Genomic DNA, 18,823 nt, shown 5'->3' on the forward strand with positions numbered 1-18,823 from the left:
TACTGGACTCTGGCTATGCTTGACTACACTTTTTTCTATTTACCTTTTATTTTTATTAATAAACAAGTGTGATTTGATTGTACTTCTGTCTCAGTCTGTTTTATGGTTTCTGACAGGGGGCTGACAGAGAGAGGGGGGCTGACAAAGGGGGGAGGCTGACAGAGCAGATGAGAGAGACCTCAGGAGACACACTGTGTGAGGCAGGTCTCTGGGAGAAAGCAGGCGCGATTACCCTCAGTCCAGCCCCGCCTCCACATGTGACCAGCTCCATTGGGCCAATCACAGACCCTCATGTCTGCCACCCCGCACATGACCCATTTGGCCAATCACAGGGCACTTGCTGCCCATTGCTAAGCTGGGCTCAGTGTGCACCATTGTTCCGGCACTATGTGACAGTGAGAGCAGGCACGGGATGCGCTGCGCCCCTCTAGATGTTGCGGCAGGGGCAGAGATCTGGCTGCCACTGGCCACAGGATGGTGGTATGTGTGCCTGGGTTTCCGGCGGGTGGAAACCCAGGCACATGTGTCAAAACCCAGACTGTCTGGGTCAAAACCATACAGGTGGCAACCCTAAGTTAGTGTCATCTGCTCCAACTTTCTCAGACGCATAGGGTGTCTGATGGCTGTGGCAGTGGGGAGGTATTTATTATTTATCCTGGTGCAAGAAAATACGAATATATTCAGTTCACGATATGTACATAGTACACAAACTATTACATTTGTATATATAGTCAAAAATATATATATTTTTTAAGTTTTGTATGGAGTTTAAAAGGGTTAGAAGCTTTTACTTGCTGTCAGTATCCCTGCTGTGGAGATTGTTCTGTTTTGAATACCATTATATGCAAAGATAGACCTCATTAGACCCAATTTGTGTGGACAGTATGGCCACTTGCTGACTTGGCAGAATCCACAGGCAACCTATTCTTCAATAATATCCAGAAATGTAATCCAATGCAATTATATTTCAAATAACTGCAAAACAGAGGATGTTTCCCAGTCTTTTGAAGTGTAAGAAGACAATGGCATCCCAAGCTTTGTCTCTGTAATTACTAAAGCTGCCTAAGGCAACATGGAAGCAGCAGGGAAAGTCTGGCCAAAGTCTAGCCAAGGACTGAACTAACTAGCACTAAACAGGAGAGAAGAGCAGAGGGAGATTCCAAATACTAAGATAAACAAGTTGTCATGACACCGTACTACCACTAGATATCAGTATAAATCAGAACATTAAAGCAGAATTTCACCCTAACGGAAAGTTCCACTTTAACACCTCCTTCCCCCCTCCTCTCCCTCTTTTTTTGGGAGGGAGCAGGTACCTAGTTTTAGCAGGTACTTGCTCCACCTAGGAGATCAGAGAGGAAGTTCTTCACTGCCTCCCCCCCCCCGTAACCTTCTGGGACATGTCACTGGTCCCAAGAGGCTGCAGAACCATTCATACAGAAACAGCACAGCAAGGCCCATGCATGCGTTATGGAAAGCTGGTGGTAAAGCCACAAGAGTCCCATCTTCTCTTCGTAAACATGCCAGCACTGGGCCCCCGAGGACCAGGGAAGAATCTGCCTGGGTGAGGGCAGCGCTGGATCCTTGGACAAGTATATTTGTAGCTGTTGACTTTTCTTTCTTTTTTTTTAAAGGAAATCCATCATAACACAACAGGGATTTACAGCGCTCTTTGTGTCTAGATGGCCATTGTCACCAGGACTAAAAATCATGGCGAAAAAAATCTAAATCTTAAGCCAGCCACACATGGATTGAAACTCAGCATGTTCAGCAGGGACCAGCTAAATTTCAATCCATATATGGGCACCTTGTCCATTGACTTGTGTACCTGTTGGGTTTTGGGTTTGGTTACCTGTTGGGTTTTTCCTGAAGGATTTGTGTCCTCGGCTATAGCCAGCGACACTGTATTCTGCTGGTGCTCCACCTCCTGAAAACACATAAAGGTCTTGTCCCTCTTATGGGATGTCACTTAGTGGCTGGAAAAGGTTCCCTCAATGAACAGCCCATTGTGAGGGGCTTTCCCAGCTATTTGAGGGACACTAAACTATTACTATTACAGTAATGTGATAAGCTAATATGGGAGAATGGTGACACCTGGATTGTGTGACGTCTCCAGTCTTTACTCCTCCATACCTCACCATCTGGGTCTACGAGCAGTTGAGTTATTTTTGGATCATCATAGTTAGTACTCTTCCATCCATAAAGAATGCATCTTGGAGTGTCTTGAGTATTTGTTAACCCATAATCTCTTCTCCTTTGATGGGGGTTTCTATCTCCAGAGGTGTGGAGCAGCCATGGGGGCTCGTTTTTTTCACCGTCTCTCACCAACCATGACACCTTAATCATGTTGCTCATGATTTATCCGTGGGACAGTTTTTGATATTATGGAGGGTGTGCAGTGAGGAAGATGATTTCCAGAGGGAGAAAAGGAAAATGGATGAAAGGTTTTTGAGAAGGTGTTACAATATAGGTCCACTTCGTAGAGCCACCAACATTGCTGACACCACACCTAGAGACACACCTTTACGTGATAAGGAGCGCAAGTGGGACTCTGTTAACATCCTGTTGTTTTTTTACCCCGTATGGTCTTCAGTTTCAGAAGATTAAAAACATACTGGCACGTAATATCTCAATCCTCTATGGGGATGATATATATGCCAAAATTTTATCAAGGGGTTTTAGGTCGGTATCTCGTCAGGTAATGCAGGGCATGAATTGATTTTGTGGGCAATTTTAGTTGTGGTGCCAGTGATTGTCCATGTTGTCCTTCCATTGTGAAGGGAGATCAGTTTCAGACCACTACTAATAATGGGATCTTTAAAATTACATTGTTTATCAACTGCAACACTAGAAATGTAAATTTGATCACATTTAAAGTATGTAAAATCCAATATGTGGGGCACATGACAGGGAGACTTAAGCCTTGTACACACGATCAGATTGTTGACCAACAAAACCGTGGAATTTTGTCCGAAGGGTGTTGGCCCAAACTTGTCTTGCACACAAACAGCAAGGAATTGTTGGGCAACAAATATGAGCGTAGTGACGTACTACGTTGTTTTTCAGCTCTTTAGCATTACCCTTTGGGCTCCTTTTGCAAATTTCATGTTAGTAGAAGTTTGGTGAGTGTTGATTCACGCTTTTCATTTTGCACTTTTCATTTCGCGCTTTTCAATTCGTGCTTTTCAGTTAGTTTCTGAATGCCCGTTCGTCAACCAGCTATGTTGCGGAATCCGAGGCAATAACGTGTTATTTATTATTGGCCTTGGAGTTATTGCTTTGACCCAAGTCTAGTCCAGAAACAGTAGAAGGAGGATTTCTTGGACCAAATATTGGTTGCTTTATTAATTGTGACCAATTATGTCATATGCCTTTGCTGCTGGAGCTCCAGGAGAATAATCCAAAAGTTTTTCGGAATTATCTCCAGATGACAGACCCCTGCTTTCACCAACTCTAGAATGCACTTTTGGTTAAGTTCTATTGGCAGATAGCATGTAGCATGTCAGATAGCATGTCTAATTGTATTTGTTTGTTTTTTTATAAGTTTAGAATTCTTTGTAAATGGGAGGTTTATTGGATATTTTCCATCAATACTAGAATACCTGTGGGCTTAAATTTTGGGTGGGACTTAACAAATTTCTATGACTGTGTCACCAGTTTAGTTAGTTAGTTCTTTTAGCTTTTAGCTTTTTTGAAAAATGTTTCTACATCCTTACAGCCTTACATCCTTACATCCTTACATAGAGTACATTGGCTACTTAATGACAGTCATTACTTTGTCCTTGTTCAACCGCTACCCATTACCACCTGTGGTCATACTTGGTTAATAAGGTGTGTAAGATGCTATTTCTGTATTGAATTTTTCTTGTTTTTGTTGTTGTTTGGATTTTGTTTTAATTATATGATTTCACATTAACATTTGTTTAAATGAGAGAAGTCATTTTAGAACAATTTTTGCAATCACTTCATTAGATACACCTGTACTATTATGGGATCCACATGATATAATAGAGTGTATTGTGCTTGCAGATTTTTTGTTTTGACAAAACACGTAAATCGCGTGAAACGCGACAACCTCGTTCATTCTCATCCCTCGCTTGTACCCATCCTGTACGAATACAATACAAATACAAATTCCAACCGTCAAGAATGCAGTAATGTACAACCCGTACAACGGGACTAGAAAAAGGAAGTTTAATAGCCAGTAGCCAATAGCTTCCGTCTCGTAGTTGAATCTGAGCATGTGGGAGTTTTTGCGTGACGGAATTGCATACACGCGATCGGAATTTCCGATTGAGAACCTGTTCTCAATCTTTTGCTAGCGGAAATTCGGCCAGCAAAATTCCGATGGAGCATACACACGGTTGCATTTTCCGACGAAAAGCACTCATCTGACTTTTTCTGGCTGAAATTACGACCGTGTGTATGTGGCATTAGGGGATTTCCACTCACCTTGGAAAAATCTAATTTTCTATTGTGTGTCTATGACAGGAAGCATAAAAAAATCTCTCTAATGTTACCCAATAGCTTCCATATTCACTAACCGGGAACTAGTATGCGAGTAAGGAGTTCTGACTTCACGCTGACTTTGCTCGCTACATTTTTTGGTCCAGGTGAGTGATTCAAATTATTGAGATCACAGGAAACCAGGCAGCTACAATTTTCAGATGTAGGTCAGCAATTACAGCCTTCACATACACTATATTATCAAAAGTATTTTGACGCCTGCCTTTACACACACATGAACTTTAACGGCATCCCAGTCTTAGTCCCTAGGGTTCAATGGTGAGTTGGCCCACCCTTTGCAGCTGTAACAGCTTTAACTCTTTTGGGAAGGAAGGCTGTCTACAAGAAGGTCTGGCTCACAGTCTCCGCTCTAATGCATCCCAAAGGTGTTCTGTCGGGTTGAGGTCAGGATACTGTGCAGGACAGTCAAGTTCCTCCACCCCAAACTCGCTCATCCATGTCTTTATGGACCTTGCTTTGTACACTGGTTATGTTGGAACAGGAAGGGGCCATCCCCAAAATGTTCCCATAAAGTTGGGAGCATGAAATTTGGACCAGTTAAAGCTGTTATAGATGCAAAGGGTGGGCCAACCCAATATTAAACCCTATGGATGTGTAAAGGCAGGTGTCCCAATACTTTTGACAATATAGTGTATGTTTGTATGTTCCAGTACATGTTTCCTTTAAAAGTGACTTAACTGTGTATAAAAAATGTTAGAGCTTCCCTGGATTAGGAATTTTCTAAAATTTGGCGTGTGTTGCCTTTAATAACGAACTGAACCTAACCTCATCCCTATTCAATAGCAATTTAAAACCCATTACGTCCTTAAAACAAGCATTTACACCTTAATTTTACTTTCCCCATTTACTCCAAAAATGTAAAAAAAAAATGTTTGCAAATTTGGGGAAACGAAAACTCGCAAATTTTCTCATCCCTATTCTACAGATGTGGAACAAATGCCAAATTTAGGCACTTCTGTAACTCCAGTTCCATGTATTTATTAAACTGAAATAAATATTTGGTCAATTTTATTCTGACTTTTTTTTATTTTTTTACACATTTAATACACTGGTGTTTTATATCATTTTTAAATACTTTTTGCAAAAAAGTTTACTTTATAAGGCTTCTTAACAAGAAAGGGCATATTTTACCAGCTTTCTTGCCTGCATACGACAAAACTAGACAAGCCATCTCCACCGGACGATGAAGGGAGAGTGTCCCTATAATTCTGGAAGTGCTGAGATTGAAAAAAGTCACTCACTGCTTCTGGGTATGGGGAAGCATCTGACTCAATTTCTTTTCTGCATGAGCTGGTGACGAAGCTGAAGATAAATATTGATTTCTATATAATCCCCAATGCTGATACTTAAATACACTCTGTAATGGGGAACAAATGCTGCAGGCATACCTGCATTAGCTTTCACGCTCATTATTGCAAAATGCTCTGACAGGCAAAGCTTCAATATTTTCAAGTAGTGTTGAAATATGACATTAATTCTCACTGCCAATGACCTTCACTATTGTGGGTAGCCTCGCTGGTCAATATGAATGTGCAGGTGGGCCGTGCAAGTTTCCACCAAATCAGGAAGTGTCAAAGCTTAACCTGCAAGAATTCAGCTGTAACAGCCAGGTTTTGGTGTATTCTTCAGGTACATGCAGGTGCCTCTAGATGCCTTTATACTGGCAGACATTTTGTTATTTTACCCATGACAGAGTCTTTTGAATGGGGCTCAACACCTCCTCTTAATACCTGAAATACAAGCAAATTCACGTGGATTTTTTTTTACTTTTGTGTTATTTGCTAAATTTTTGGCCAATGGTCCTAAGGTGTGAAAGAATATACTTGGCCATTTTCTACATGGTGGACATTCTTAATGTGATAGATATTCTGGGAATATCCATCAAATTAAAATTCCATGTCAGTGTAACACCCTCTAGTATGGGCTAGAAGTGAGTGTATGAGAAAAGCATATTGCTGGCCAGGAATAACCTGGTCATGGAGTCATGGAATTGGGTCAGGGTTATTAGAGGCCAGGGCTGGATGACTCATCTTGGCAGCTCTCTCTGATGCCTCCCCTTTTCTAGAAGGTTGGAGAATCTTCTAGAATTAGTGGGTGGAGGTCAGAAGGAGCTGCCTTGAATATTTATGAAGCCTCAGCCAATCCTCAGTTGTAGGCTGGCAGGGGGCTCAAACCAGTTCATAAATGGACATGTACCATGCCAGCAGGGCAGGCGGGTTAAAGATGGAGATTCATTGTTGAGGAGGCTAGTCTAGGGGGGTCCTGTTTTGGGCCAAGTCCCAGGTGCTGGAGGGATTGTGCTAAAACACACAGGATGAGGCTTTCTGGGAGGCATGGGAACAAGAGAAAGGTCAGAGTGAGTAGTCTACACTTTTGGGGACTAACAAGGGGGAGACTGCCACATGTAGCCAGTCTTCCTGAAGACACCAGTGTCTTAAGTCTTTATCCTTCACGGAGAGATATCCTAAGAGTCAGTGGGTTGGGCTGGTGAAGAGCCAGTCAGGTGGACTGGTGTAGAGAGTTAGCCTGGAGGGCTTGTGAAAGGGGCAACTGCAGGCAGGTGGGTTGAGAGTGCCTGAAGAGGTAGTGCTGGGAGCAATGGCCACAGAGGAAGAGTTACAAGCTTTTTCACTACACTGTGCTACACTAAAAGTGCCTGGTAACTTCCTGAGGACGGCCAATCTGATAGGCCGAAATGCATAGAGGTTGAGTCACTTTATTGTGACACACTTCCGCCCACACATTCAATACGGAAATCAAGCCTTCACTGAGCCAGCAGCTGCATGAACCAACCAGGCGGATTTCACGGATTTACTTATACCTGCTGTTCACTCCGGGTGCCAGGACATTAGACACTCATACATGTGAGTTTAATACCTTTATATTTTTTGGAATAAAAAGCTCTTTATCAACGGTACTGCGCAATGAGGCTTTTTCTATTATGTCTATTTATATGAGGAACATTCACTGCTGCCAATCATCGGTCCAGAGGATATCCATAGTGGTCACCCCACATGCGCACATTTGACCTAACTGGCGATAGTTGGTCCACTCCCAGGGGTAAGTGCACCTCTATTAGGGAGACACCCTATTTAAAGCACTTAAGAAGCACGGAATCATCCGTCTATTATTCAAGTCACAGCACTGGATATTGTTTCACTAGCACGAGCACCTTTTTTTCACTGGGGACTGTTTGATTTGTTTCATTAATTGTTACCAGTGTATCATTTATTACCTGTTATTCATTTTTTTTGCATTTAGCACAGTATACTTTTTATCATTTATTAATTGTTCACACCAATTTTACACTGCAGCTGCTTTAATAATGTGGTAAAGCAAGTTGTTCTCTTTATCCATATTAACACATACATGAGGTTTTTTCACTTATTTTCATCCTTTGGCGCTTTGGTTCATTTTCAAATTTTTTCACAATACATAGGAATAATTTAAGACGTTAACAGTCAGATATAAGTTACAGACAGACAGACCTTTATTTACAGAACGAGAAAACAGACAAAGCTATTAATCTGTCTCCAGCATGAAGTTCTTAAAGTTCATCAATTAGGTCAGGTGTGCACAGCAGGAACCTAAACTGTAGTGCTGAGAAATGATCAAGGATTATTGTTATAGAAAAAAAGCAAAGAATTGTTGTGTCTCTGGGCGTTCTCGCTGTTATCTCTCTAAAGTAGTTTCAGTGTTCAAAAGGCAGCCCATGAAGGGCTGAAAGAACAAGGTCTTTCTCATGGTGTCACTGAGGAATGTACTGTTGGAGCAATGTGCACAACAACTTGCATCAAAGCCTTAACTTGGAAAAGAGGCAAAAGAAACAGAACGGACGGATTTTCCCCATGATGGTACTCAAGGCCTGATGCTGGTCCAGACCAGACTGGAGAAGGAACAGGATGCATTACACGAAGAACTTCCTAGAATGAAATTTCCTAGCCTTGTAGCATGCAAAGTAGGCATTCTGTGTGCATAAACTTTGTGAGAAGTTGACATCCTAGCCCTAAGAAGATTAGAAAAGATTGAATTTGATAGGCCCTTGTTCCTCATGAGCTGGGTGGACCATCCCTTTGGAACAGAATGGGCTCTACTGAGACACCCCCTCCCCATTTTAAACAAGTGTCAAATTTTGTTAATGGACTGACGCATGTCATTTACAACAAAAAATGTGGGCCAAAACTGGTAGCAGATGATGCCAAAACATTCACCTACACAGACTTAACAAAGGTGTGAGCAGAGGACCATATGACAGCTTTGCAAATATGAGAAACAGATGCTTGATGCTTCAAAGTCTTTGAAATACTATGAGATCTGGTAGAGTGCACCTTAATAAGGTTGGAACTATATCTTTTAGACTATAGACTTGAATGAGGACTAGCAATGGTGAGGCCTAGAGGCAGGGACCATCCTACATGAACCTTCTAAAAGGTCAAAGAGGGAATCCGATTGCTGACAGCAAGGTTTGGCTGAGAGGTAATCTCTCACAGCTCCTACCAATGCTGGAACAATCATGAGCAATTCCCATTTCATGTTTCAGAACAGAACACGAGGATGAAAGAACACTGTCCTGGTTAAGGTGGAAGGAAGAAACCACGTTAGGGAGGAAATAGGCCTTAAGACTCAAACAACCTTATTCCTGGGAAACACTAGGAAAAGCTCTGTACAGGATAAGGCCACTAAATCAGAAACTTTGCAGAGGTGATAGCAATGAAAAAGGCTACCTTGTAAGTAAGGTCTGATAAAGGAATATGCTTTGTTAAAGTGTCACTGGGAAATGTACAGAAGGAACAATGTGCGCAATACAGTGCACAAAGGCCTTAATTGGGGAATGAGAGGCCAACAGTTTCTGAAACGGAATGTTCAGGGCCAAGATTTTCCCCATCCTCAGGACCTGGGATTCAACAGCCATGCTGTTGAAGCCAGTGAGCAAGAAGCAAGATGCTGGACCAGCCCTTGAGACAAAGCAGTCTAGATGACCTGGAAGGGCCCATGGAGAGTCTACCAGGAGTCTGAGTATGTTGAGGTACCATGTGCTCCTTGGACTGTTTGGTGCAATGAGAATCACCGAAATACCCACCATCTCAACCCTGGAAAGCAGATGAGGGAGGCTGTAAAGAGGGAGGAGGGGAGAGATGTAGATCTGGTAGAACTGATCCCACAGAGCCACCAAGTCATCAACTGCGAAGGCCTAAAGGTCTCTGGATTTGGTGACAAATCTGGACAGATTTTTGTTGAACCTGGATACCAGATCCACATCAGGTGTCCCCCACTTGTGGCAAAAGGGGTTGAACACATTTGGGTGAAGAACCAGAAGGTGAAGACTGAGGAAGCTCACCTACTAATTTCCAATAGCTGGGATATGGATGGTGGACAAGTCTGCTTCTTGTTGAGCAGTGCAACGTCTGGTTCCCCCCGATGAGCGATGTTTGGGTAAACCCACATCCAAGCAGTTCAGCATTGAAGGGACAACTGAATTGCCATGTGTTACAGTATGTTGATGGTAATTTGAACAAACATGGACCAAATGAAGTGGGTCCAAGAGGATATCCAAGGCTATTCCACTGCCCAATAAACTGTCATCTGTTATGAGAACTTTTCACTTATTTTGGGGAAAAGGCTTCCCTGACTTCAGCATGAGTTTGAACTCGACCTTGTCAACCTTGCAGGTAGAATGCATGAGAGGATCTGAATTTGTTTGTCCCATGCAGCTAGAAAATTGAGTTACAACAGTCTGGAGTTGTCAGGGTTGGGCCCAGCCCTTCCTTCTCTGAGATGGCCGCTCATCTGTCGGCTAATTGTCAGCTCCTATCTCTCCACAGTGACTCACCTGTTGATGATCCTGCTCGTCGGTCCTGCCTATGTAAGCCATCCAGTTTAGATGATCTCTGCCTTCACCTTGGTCACATCTCTAGAGATGCTCTCCTGTGTTCCTGTTAAAGACTTGCTTGGCTGACATTCCTTCTGGCTCCCTGATGTTTTGGCTTGTCTGGCAATCCGTTCTGGTTCCTGAACTCTGGTTATGTTTTGACTATATTTACTCTGTTTACGTTTTTTTTTTTTATTATTAAACAAGTGTGATTTAACTGTACTTCTGTCTCAGTCTGATTCATGGTTTCTGACATGAGACTGTTCCTTTAAAAGGAGATCACCCAGGTACCCTACAATGTGGATACCCTGAGAATGGATCAGAGCTAGGACAAGCACTTGGTAAAGTTGCGTATCCACAGCAAAATGCAAATAGTGTTTATGATGAGGTGATATGTAAGTAAGGATCCCTGATGTACACAGAGGCCAAAAAACTCTTGGGCTTGCAAACACAAGTGGAGAATTTTCAGTTGCAGAATGGCCTGAATAACTCCATTTGTTTTGAGAACAGTAAAAAGGTTTGTGTAGAAACAATGGAATCGTTTCTCATTTTGAACTGAGCTCACAACCTCCTGTTAAAGAAGCCATTGAACAGCAGTTTGGAGATCTCCCTGTCTGCAGGAAACTTGGCAAATTGAAGCAAGAAGGAGACAGAGTCCAAAACTCAAGTTTGTAAGCCTGGAAAATTACACTTTGAACCCAGTATCTCAAATTTCTTAGGGCCAGGTGGCCAAGAAAGTTAATAGATGTTTCCCCCACTCTGACAAGTGAGGTGCTCCTTCATTAGGATAAGGGCTTGTACCAAGACATGGCTGGTTTGGAGGTTCAGGTCTTGTGACAGAAGTATGCTCCAGGCTTAGATTAGACATTGAGGGCCTGAGAGGGAATTTAAAGAACCTTCCCATTTTCAGGAGCCAATGGTCTATCTGTGGGAGATACTTTATGCACAGGAGTTCCACCAACAAGCATTTGAGCCAGAAGATCCTTCTCATGTGAATGGAAAGGAAGCTCACCCTGGATGCTAGGCGAGGAGTATCTGCAGTAGCGTAAGACTGGATCTCTATACCATCTAGAGCAGGGGTAGGGAACCTTGGCTCTCCAGCTGTTTTGAAACTACAAATCCCATCATGCCTCTGCCTCTAGGAGTCATGCCTGTGATTGTTAGAGTCTTGCAATGTCTTGTAGTTTCAAAACAGCTGGAGAGCCGAGGTTCCCTACCTCTGATCTAGAGAGTAGTTTGTAGTTCTTCTCCTATGCAAAGCTGGAGATTGAAGACTTATGGGAAATGTGAAGGAGGTTTGCCATTCTCCCAGAGAGATTTCCGTATCTAGGTCGTTGGACCACTTTTGTGTAAAGGTGGGTAGGGTGTTATGTGTGTGGGAGAGAATGTCTTTGTATATTTAAAATAACATGTGTCTAGGGACCTGGGAGAGACTGCACATTTCCGCAAAGGCCATTGGGGCCCTATGTAGCCGCCCTGATAAGTGTAGGGTAGAGCAAAATATTGTCAATGACATCATGGGTAACCAGTTTGTCATGGGGGGTTGGTGTCCCTCAAGTGGTTTAAATCTGCCCATCATTGCGTGAACAAATGAACGTGCTGTTGGCCAGCCTGCTCTCTCATAGCCACCCGCACGTCCTGATGCAACTTAGTCGGAAAGTGTTGGGTTGTCAAATAAAGGGGTTAAGGGGCTGGGATCAGTAGACAGTACAAATGCTGTATGACGACTATACCATAAAGTTAGTGCTGCCTCGGTTAATGGGGAAAGCATCGGCATGGTGCAAAATTTGAGATTGTATCCCCAGAGCAGGGCCGCAGGTCTACCTGCGCCATATCTTGTTCGATCAGTGTTGACGGTTTGGTCAGCAGGCATGGGAACCATTCAAGTAATCTGGAAAATATGGCCGAAGCATGATATATCTTGAAATCAGGGAGACCAATACCTCTGGTGTGTTTGTTTGTAGGAGCATACAATTTTATGTTTAAATTTGGAGGGCTGGTGGTGCCATACAAATTTAATCGTTAGGGAGCAGAGCGTTCGTTAGTAGTATATCGGGAGGGTAATTGGGAGGGCCTGGAACCATTAAAATAGTTTGGGTAGGATATCCATCTTAAGGACATTGACAAGCTATGGCAACTTGAGTTGGTGCCAGGATTCTAGTGATCGTCAGATTTTAGTCAGTAAAGGGCTGAAATTTAGGGGGTAGACATTGTGGAAGATCCGAGGGATCTCCGTCCCCAGATATTTGATAGATTTAGTCTGCCAATGAAGGGAAAGTTTTGTTGGACCATTGTTAGGACATAGTTGGGTAAGGATAAGCTCAGGGTCTCTGTTTTAGCTATGTTCAATTTAAAGTTGCTAAGGGAGCTGAAGCGATCAAGCTCATGGAGGAAGGAGGTGATGCTAATGTGTGGTTGTTTCACGTACAGTAGTAGGTCGTTTGCATATAGGGAGAGCTAACAATGAGTCGAGAGGGTGGGGATACCATGTATGGATTCGTTGTGACAAATTGCCTTGGCTAGGTGTTCAATGGTTATAGCAAAAAGCAGGGGGAATAGAAGGCAACCCTGTCTAGTCCTGTTGTTAATCTCAAATGTCTCTGAGTGTTCACCATTAGCAGTACCTTTTGCTTATGGACATAATTTTAGGCAAACGTTTGGGTCCTAATCCGATCTGCTGTAGTGATAATTGGAGGAATGGCCAGCTGACCCTATCGAATGCTTTCTCCGCGTCGCAGGGTAGCAGACAGGCGGGGATATGCTTACGTTGAGCATAGGTAATGAGATGAAGGGTCTTCGTGGTGTTATCCCTGGCCTTGCAGCTGAGACAAAGCCTACTTAATCACTGTGTATCAAATCAGGGAGTATGGGGCCAAGACAGTTCACGATGATCTTTGAAAACAATTTGAGGTCAACATTTAATAGTGATATGGGTCTCTAGTTGCTGCAGCTTGCGTGATCCTTCCCTGGTTTGGGAATGGCAACTATTTGGGCTTGAAGTAAATGAGAGGATAGGGGTGTGTGTTGTCCACTTCCTCGTAGGCCGTGCCATGATTGGGGCCAGCTGAGGGGCAAATGTCTTGTAGAAGTGTGGTGTGTAACCGACAGGCCAAGGACTCTTGCCATTGTTGAGGCTCTTGATCGCCAGTAAATTGTCAGTTGCAGTGATGGGCGCTTTAACCTCCCTAGCGGTAATCCCGAGTCTGGCTCGGGTTGGGAATTTCATTACAATAGCGGTAACCCCGAGCCAGACTCGAGCTTGCACCGCTCGATGCAGGGGAGGACACAGGGATCGTTACTTACCTTGTCCCCTGGATCCAGCGATGTCCGCCGCGCTGTGTGATCGAGTTGTCCTCCGCTCGATTCACAGTGCCGAATGCCGCCGAGCTCCGTTCCCTGTGGCGTTACGGCGCACGGGAGCGGAGAACGGCGGCAAATTCAAAAAAGTAAAAGTACACAAAACACACACAGCACTGTAATCTTACAGATTACAGTGCTGTAGTAAAAAATACACACCCCCTTTGTCCCTAGTGGTTTGTGCAATGCCCTGCATGCACTTTTATATTATAAATACAGTTTTTTACTGCTTGGAATTTGGAGATTGCCCATAGCAACCAAAACATGTCCCTTTTTCAGTTTTTTTTGGATTTGATTACATTATTGAATAATTTTTATTATTCTTTATTATATTATAAACTTTATCATACCCGGGATGTCCGCTAGACTCTGGTTTGAAGAGATTTCAGAGCGTTATTCCTAAGAATTACAGGACTACAAAATAAAAGCCAGATTTCCATGCAAAATAATTGTACCGCTTTCAGCACCTTATTCCAGACTGAATCATACCGCCAGGGAGGTTAAGAACCTCAATAGCACTGGCAGAACTCATGGGCAGGGCCGTGTCTTGGATGTATGCTGACATGTCAGGATAGTCTGGACAGGGGAGGGTGTAGCCATTTTCGAGGGGGGGGCAGGTTGTACAATGAGGAGTAATAATCTCGGAATTCGGAAACAATCTTCGAGTTCTTGTGGAGCTTACAGTTAGGATGTGCAAGGATATGTGGGATGTTTGGTCTGCATTGCCGTGGGTGAAGAATTTGCGCTAGGTGCTTGCCACATTTGTTGGCCTGAACATAATGAAGGTGTCTTCCTTTACCATGGGCAACTAGGGAGCGCTCCATCAAAAGACGGAGGAGGTCACGATGTGCATGTGAGAGTTCCGCTAGGGTCTTGGGTTCTAGTGTGCATTTGTGTGTTGCTTCGAGGGAAGCGATGAGAGCAAATAGATGCTTAATGCCTGCTACATGGGCTTTTTTTAGCCTAGAGCCGTGCTGGATAAAGATTCCCAGTAGAATGCATTTCAATGTCTTCCATTTATTCATGGCAGATGTCACATCATTAACATGAAAGTGTGTGAAGTCTCTAATTGCATTGGAGATCACTGTCCTGCACGCTAGGTCAGATAATAAGTGGTCATTCAGTCTCTATGTGCGTGTGTGTGTGGGTCTGGGATGACTGCTCATGGTAAGGTGTACCGGGGCATAGTTCAACCAGAGCTTGATCTCAATATCAAAGTTTACTTTTTAGCCTAGCTTATTGGTATTTAATCAGAATTTTAGCAAATTACCCCCAACTAATATCCTATAATTATCTTGTAATACTCCATTGTAAAATAAACATTGTATTCTAGCCATTGCAGTAGTAGTAGTAGTAGTAGCAGCAGCAGTAGTAGTAGTAGTATTAGAACAGTAATATAGAAATGAGGAAAAAACTATTCCAAAAGACGAGGTTAACCCCATGACCAGTTATTCAGTATAACACAATATATTAGTCCCCATGACTAAGTTCCGGGGGGTGCAGTGAAATACAATAGGGGTATGGCCAGGTCGGAGTCCAGGCTGAGGTTGCCACTCCATTCATTGCAGCAGGACATCATAGATGTGCGATTTCCAGGGGTTACCCTTCTTTCCTTAAACAATATACTAGAACACCCAGGTTAGTTTATATTTTACTAATAGTTAAAAGTTGAACATACTGCTGACAAATTTAAATTGGATCTGTTGTTTAGATGTAATAACATATCTTAGCATATGTAAGATAATCTATTTCTGTACATTTGACACATACAGTACTAATGGAACAGGGCCTATTAAAACTAACTGGACTGCTGAGGCCTTTGGGGTACAGGGTACAAGATGGCTTAGACACAGGTTGCACTTTTTTTTCATCCAGGTACCGTCACTCTTGTGGCAGTGTGAACAAACTGTGTGTATATACTAGGGTATAGTAGTAGTACAGTAGCAGTAGTGTATAGAAATATATATATATATATATATATATATATATATATATATATATATATATATATATATATATTTATTTTATTTTTTTTCAATATAGATTATCATAGAGAGTGTTCTTGTGAGAGGCCACAGCATCTCCTTTTGTTTCAGAACCACAAAACGTGATGACAAACCTTGAATAATAATAATACATTTGTATTATTCTTAACAATACAAAATTCTAATAATTATAGGAATTATATGACATGTTTTTGCATTTCTATTTTTTGTGGTGTGAATAACCCCATATATTATATTAGCTGAGATAGTTGCAGGTGGATTAATATTTTACACTTGACAGCCTGACTTGTGGGATCATTTCTGGATTCCTGCCTTCATTCAGTATTTTGCCATTTATTCTTGTATTCTTGCGGTCGGTTCGCACTTGTGCTTTTAAAGCAAGCAATCTTTGGATGCATCTGTGACACATTTTCAGGTATGTTTTCACATACATCTGCTTGTTGAGAAGTTGAGAATCTTCACACAGTTTGAATGAATGAATATTCAGTTCAATTATCCAATCATGTGCAGATTAATTAAATAGACAAGGATTTGCTTTTTACATGGTTGCATAATTGAAGTGGATATTTACAATTTATTGTGTGAAGATTCTCAGCTCCTTTTGTGAATAGGTTCCGTGGAGTTAATTTACTAAAGACAAAAAGGCTGTTCACTTTGAATGGAAACTTGCACTTTGCAAAGGAATCTTCCCCAAAACTTAGTGAATGAGGTGACATCATCCAATCATGTACAAGCAAACAAAAATGCTGTTTTTTTTTTTGTTTGTTTTTTTCTTGTATGTTGGTTGGGTATTCATCGCTAAGTTATTTTTTTTCCACATTCGCATAGGGTTTTATTTACTTGTTCCACAGCAGCTTAGTAAATTAGTTGAGCCATCATTTGAAAAGAGTACCCAATCACATGCAAGATTTTAAAAAACTGCATTTTTCGCTTGCACATGATTGGATGATGGAAGTCAGCAGAGCCTTCCCTAATTTACTAAGCTCTGGAGCAACTGCACGTACAGAGTGCACAATCTATTTGTCTTTAGTAAATAAACCTCTTAGATCTAGGGTAAATTACCTTGCAAAGCGCAACTTCCCTTGCAAAGTGAATAGCTTATTTGCCTTTGGTAAATCAACTCCTATGTGTCTCTAAGGCAAAAAGCCACTTGCTGAATTTATTTAAACGATTTGCAGTACCATTTACCTCTATTGCAGACAACTAGGTGCAAATGCTGATATAAGTTTGTTATTATACCACACGACTGTTGCAGCATGTTGGGTGCCGCTTATTAGGCATTTCAAAAACACACACATGTGCACTATACAATTATGTGTAAGGATTCCACATGACAAAAAGTTATCACTTTCCCTCAATTCAGCCTGCATTATATGCATACCTCTTATATTCCAAAACATATAACATATATATATATATATATATATATATATATATATATATATATATATATATATATATATATATATATAAAACATATATCTGCCTTACAAAAAAAAGTATGACAGTCTACAGAAATATAGAACAATTATTACATGTCAAATTATTTTTGCAATGTAGAAAAGTGCAATCTGCAAGATGCTGCAATCTTTCCTATTCAACCATAGAAAAAGAAAAAAAAAGTTTTAGCTTAAAAGAACATAAATCAAAGTAGGTGTAATATATGAACTTAGTTAAATAAGTCTATAAAATACTCTGAAGACAGATCTTGCACAAATCCCATTGTAACATGACACAATAGCTATGAATCATACCCGTAGTGTTAAAGGTAGTCTCTTGCCAAACAAAAGAGCACACGAACTTGCAGAAGTTCACTAATTAAATAAACGAATGCTCCTGCCAAGTTTTCTTTCCGTGTTCACGTCAATGTTACTATGTAATAATTGGAACAGTTACCGTCAGGGTCCAAGCATAGAGTGGTGCCGTGTTCTCTCTCTCTCTTATTTATTTATTTTTTTTAAATAAAGGTGCCAGATTTTCTCATTTTGTCAAGTGACCAAGCCTCTCTAAATTTAAAAAAACAAAAAAACAAACAAAAAAACCCCAGTGATTTTTATTTTTACAAGGTTTCAGTTTGCTCTACAGGGATGTGATTCTAAATTCACTTGACAGATTCACGTTAAAAACAACTTAACTGTCTTTCAGATCATAATAAGAAATTTTGGTTCAGTAGATATTAATAATATCACACTTCAGTAATCTATCAATTTTAATAAATTATGTCTCAGAGTTATTTCAAAGCAAGTTTGTAGAACACAATTTTTTTTTAACGTTTTCAAAGTCATAAGTCGGCATATGACAAAGCAGTGAGTCAGTGACAATATAAACAATATGTATCTGCTGGCTTATCAATTGGCCTTCCATACTCAGAGCTATGGTTAACCTTTAGTTGACCGCTTTTCAAAGAGTGGTAGTTAATTTAAAAAATATATATATTTTATAGTGGTAGTGGATTTATTTAATTTAATTTAATTTTATTAAATTTTTTCAGTTCAGTTACAGGTAACAACCAGCTCTACAGATGCCATAAAACTGTTGTATGTCTAGCCAGAAGCTTGGACTTGTAGTATATTGGTTTCCTTAAGAAGGAAAATTAACAGAAGACAACCTCACACTTCCATCCTGTCTTTTTTTTTCAACCCAATACCCAGCAGAGCTTTGTGGCTTTGTTGTTGATGAATTGAGACAAGCAATTCTTTTTCCCTTTTTTCTTTTTTTTTTGTTTTGTTTTGGATGTAAAAGAAAAGAGACTATTAGGATTCTGCCAAGAGACAGTGAATGTGGCACTAAGCGGCGCACTAAGAGTATTTGGATAGGGGCAAGGGTATTGCCACCCCTGGGGGTAGGGCCCAGCGTGGCTCCAAGCACCCCTGCACTCATGTGATAAGTTTTACATTGACTGAGGACTGCTAAGACAACAGCAACTTGGACAGATTATGTGTACAGGAAAGCAGCCAGCCTGACAAGTTGAAATAAATAAGTGAATTTGCGGTAGATCAGCTCAGCGCAGTAAGAATCCACGTTCGTGATCAAAAATAGACAAATTTTCTGCATGCATATTTTG

This window comes from Lithobates pipiens, unplaced genomic scaffold, assembly GCF_037356315.1.
Source record: "Lithobates pipiens isolate NorthernLeopardFrog02 unplaced genomic scaffold, aLitPip1_a1.2 Scaffold_8, whole genome shotgun sequence".
Lineage (NCBI taxonomy): Eukaryota > Metazoa > Chordata > Amphibia > Anura > Ranidae > Lithobates > Lithobates pipiens.